The sequence below is a fragment of the Fragaria vesca genome, linkage group LG6 (assembly GCF_000184155.1).
Source record: "Fragaria vesca subsp. vesca linkage group LG6, FraVesHawaii_1.0, whole genome shotgun sequence".
NCBI lineage: Eukaryota > Viridiplantae > Streptophyta > Magnoliopsida > Rosales > Rosaceae > Fragaria > Fragaria vesca.
In genome coordinates, this window is record NC_020496.1 from 21,405,640 (window position 1) to 21,410,586 (window position 4,947).

Consider the following 4,947-nt stretch of genomic DNA (forward strand, 5'->3'; position numbering starts at 1 on the left):
ACCTTAAGTACTTACAATTTTGATCAATTGGTCAGCAATTGATTAAGAGATTCATGGTCAGTCATCTTTATATGTAAATTTAAAGACGGTGAGAACTATTTTTAAGTAGAGTTGTTTTGTTTTCAACACTTAGATATAATATAACGGTGACTGATCATAAATCTCTTGATCAGTAACTGACCAGGTACACACTGCTATAAGTCCTTAACCCATATCTAAACACTTCCAATCAGCATATTTTAACATTAGTCGATCCAAACGTTCGTAAGTCAATCACACATCATGCATAATCATTGGAGTTTGGCCTTAAAACAAGAGCACAATACCTAACCTTTTAAATATGTTCATTTTCCAAAGTTGATATAATTGGAACCCGGATCATCTCCTCATGAGTTGGTTCTCATATTTCCTCATGAGAGGATCTCAGCCTTTTATTTTGAACCAATGGCTGAGATCTTCCTAGTTAATTTTAACCCCTATTACTCAACTTACTCACTTACTCTCCCTCTTCTCCTCAAAATATCGGGCTGCTCTCTCTCTCTCTGCCGTCGTCGCCCCGCACCCGCCCTCTCTCTCGAATTCGCCGTCGCGAGTTCTGCCTTCCGCCGCTGTCGCGAGCTCGACCTCCCTCCGCCGGCGACGACTCTGCCTCCCTCCGCCGTCGCTCTCTCTCTCTACCTTCGTCGCTCGCTCTCTCTCTTCCGTCGTCGCTCGCTCTGCCTCCCTCCGCCAGCGACGACCTCTTCCACCGGTTACGCCGGCAAGTCCTCTCTCTCTCCACTACGTCCTCCACCATATCCCAAGCTCTCAATTTTTCAGTACTGGAGTTTCAGGTTTGATCTACAGTTGCCTGGGTTTATGCGTTTCTTATCTAATTTGATTGCATTGGAATTATAGTTTTGAGATTGAATCTCACTTTTGTGTATGTTCTTGTGATTGTTGAATATAGGTCTTAAGAATGGAAAAGTCTGGGAGAAAGCAACAATAGTTTGGAGAGATCAAAAGAAGATTTGAAACCTAAATATTACATGGAGTTTGATTCTGAGATTGCCGCATTCAACTTCTATAACGCATATGTTCATATCACTTACAGGTACTGTATTTTTTTTTCATTGGATGCTTGGTGTTGCTTTTGTTCATATTTTACAGAAGCCTGTAACCTGCTTGTTTTACCTAATTTAGTCTATGATATCTTACACTAGGTTCCTTTTTAGGTTTCTGAAAATCTACTTTTGGTTGTGAAATAAATATCTCTTCTGGAATACATTTTTGCTACGCCATTTAAAATTGGTCGACTCATCTAAAATTGGTAACCCAGATAGAACTGAAAGTTTGTTTTTCTGTCATTGTTTTTATCTTCAAAAAGTGCAGTGGAGTCTGGGGCACATTCTGCAACAGATTATCTCTTTAGAATGGATTGGCCGATAGATGGGGTGCCATGCTCATCTGCTAAAATTTTTGATGTGCTAAGACCTTCGTCTTTCATGTTTGTATATATATCCTACTTTTTTTTTTGGTTATCTGATTATATTACTGGTCTTACTACATCTAAATCATTCCAATATGTCAAACCATATGTCTTTGATGCCTTTTGAAGCAGATTTTGGGACACTATGGTCAAGATTTGTAGTGTCATTTGTATAGCTGTTGGGACAAATTTGCAGATTTTGTATAGTAGCTATGAGTTTATGTCTTGCAGATTTTGTATATTTTTGTATAGTAGCTATGAAGCTTATGACAACATTTTGTATAGTGGCTATGAGCATATGACAATATTTTGTTCAATCTAGTGCGACAGGGGAAAAATAGGTAAATTTGAGATGATAGTGTCATTTTCAGATGAAATGAAACTGCATTCTGTGTTTTTGCTCCATCTCTATCCAGTTTTAAATTACCTGCATTACTTGCAATATTTTTTACTGATAAGTTCTCTCATAAATTCAAAGCTGAAACAATCAAAATGCAGCACAATCATTCATACTGTGAAAGGTTTCTTCATTGATAATTTGAAAAAATACATAATATTTGATCAGAAACACTAGTAAATTGGTGTATCAGTCTATCTGACATCTTCTTGGATTCACTAATATTTGAATGACTAACAGACCAGTATAGTAGTCATTTTTTACATGGGGCTGAATCTACAATGGCAACTATCTTCTTTTGCAACTCTACCTTGTTGGCTCCGACAAGCTTGTCAACTTGCTGACCATCTCGGAGGAAGAAGAAAGTAGGAGTGGCCTTGATATCCCATGAAGTTCTGAAATCCTGCACCATACAAAACTGAATGTTAGAATCACCTACCATTAAACAACTTATGATAGACACTAAACTAGCATCAATGTATTAGACACATCAAACCATCAGCATCAATAGCACCAACTCTACTGAATTAACCAAATTGGTTACCAACTTACAGTAAGTTCATCGATCCCACTGTTCTATGGTGGTGATGAGGTTCACATTCCCACCAGTGAACTCAACAGTATGTTCAGACTTGTCATCTCCCAAAGTTTTAGACTATAAGCATCACAAGCATGATAACTTGTTAGATTAAACAAGGCAAGAAAAGTAAACACTTGGTGGCATGCAAGAAGTATCAAAATCATTACAAAGAGCATCATAGTCATTAAGAAATGGTAAACATCTTTATTGCAGACCCCAGAGAGGAGTACTAACTACATCTTTTGCATGAATATTAGGCATAGAAACTGAAGTACTGTCCAATTTGTCTACAAAATTCTGGTGAGGAAGATGCGTAATTACCAATTGACATATGGAAAGTCAATTCCCCTTCAACAATCAACGTGGTGCTAGGTACAAATGGAAATCTCAAGTATTCATCTCCACTAGAGTTGAAAACCCCAACAGCATCTGCATTTTCCTCCCTTCTGTACACCGAGTAGCATAAAAAACCAACGAGCTCGGTACATATCCAACATCCCCACCAAGAGGATTGCAATTCACAGCCCCACCACACTCACTCCCATACACCAATTCAAATCTCTCGAGACGGTTACCAAGCAACCTACACACACCACCGTTCGAATCATTCAAATTACTCAAACCTATACTCTCTCCACTCTCAACACTACTCGGAAAACTACTCATCCTATCTTCCCCAACAAATGTATACCCATAACTATGCTTCACAGAAAAAGCCAACACCATAATAGCATCAAAATAATTCTCACCATCATCCTTATCACTAACAACACTCTCTAAGCTCTCACTAATCAAACTGTCATAAATACTAGACCATTTCGGATAATTAAGCTTAAGAGCAACACTAGGCTCAAAGTTACCTGCATTATACATGGACCTACTCTTCCCAATCATACACAACCTCTTATCCAATTATGAATAATACCCATCAAGCCTGAACCTCACCACACCCCACATGACCGGAACCCTCGGTCCCCGGAAGTTCACCAACGTCGCCGGCGGAGGGAGGTTCACGAGCGACGATGGATTCTAGAGAGAGGGCGGGTGCGGGGCGACGATGACAGAGAGAGAGAGAGCAGCCCGAGGAGCCCGATATTTTGAGGAGAAGAGGGAGAGTAAGTGAGTAAGTTAGGTAATAGGGGGTTAAAATTAACTAGGAAGAGCTCAGCCATTGGTTCAAAATAAAAGGCTGAGAGAGAAAACATGAGGACCAACTCATGAGGAGAGGATTCGGGTTCATATAATTGTGCAGGGTTCTTAAATCTTAAGTAGTAGTTGACGAATGCCAAGGAGCACTAGATAAAGAACATTTCATATCGATCAAATCCCACTCCATGTTATAAAAGAGAGGATCCCAATCCATTTAGGCAGCTAGTCCCTACACACAAAACTTTCTCTTCCAACCTATAATGGGCGGTGAGTAAGTGGAGGGTAGAGAGATTCCAAAGCATTCAAGACTCAAAAGCTAAGCCTTCAATTTCCAATTCGAAAATCCATGTGCTGCAGTGACTCATTTCTTTTGTTCTTATTCATTCACATGTCTTCCCATCTTCACCGTCACTCATCCTTCCCGACAAATCGAAATATCCCAATCCTTGTGTTTTCTTGTTTTCTTAGCAAGAACCAATTCCCTTTTTGTAACTTTGTTCGGGATGGTTGAAGTAGGACCTCTCCGACATGACTACATTGGACATGGTTACGATACTTCCGAAGAATGATATCTTATAGATACTTACCAAAATCAACGGTAATATTTTAAAATATTAACTCGTAAAGTTACATGTTACTAAATTTACGATTATTTGAGACTTAGATCGTCTCTTGTTACAGATTAATCCTTACATATGGATTTCGCAGGTGATTTACACATCAGAGAATCACATTACTTATTCGCAGCGAAGACTGAATTTGAATTGGGACTCGACCACAAGATACACTCCTACCGACTAAACCAACCCACGTTGGTAGAATAACCTGATATGTCATATTTGATATTTGATCATTACCGTTTCAGTGTATATAAGAATGTCCTCTTTGGAATGGGTTCTTTTTCTGAATTCTAATTTGTAATCCGGGTGAAGTCTATTTTGGTGCTTCTCTTAATTGGGAAATGGAGAAAAGGACAACCCACCAGGATCATTTGAATAATGGGTTTTTTTGTGATTATTATTGTAAGAGTGAAAGTGGTCTACACTCGGCAGGGTGGATGAGATATGGATGGCTATGTGGAGTTGGTATATCAACAATATGTCTACACTTCGATGTGGTCCTGAATTGCATGTTAACAGACTATCTTTATTTCCTTGTTTGATGAGTTACTCGCGGCCTAACAAACATATACGGCATTTCCACTCTTTTACCGTTGATTGCGCTCGAACTCCATGCCTGCCTCAAAGGCAATGAGTTCCATAACGAAGACAGAGATCAATAAGTACATCGTTGTTGTACGTATAAATTGTTCTGTTTAAAATATATATATATATATATATATATATATATATA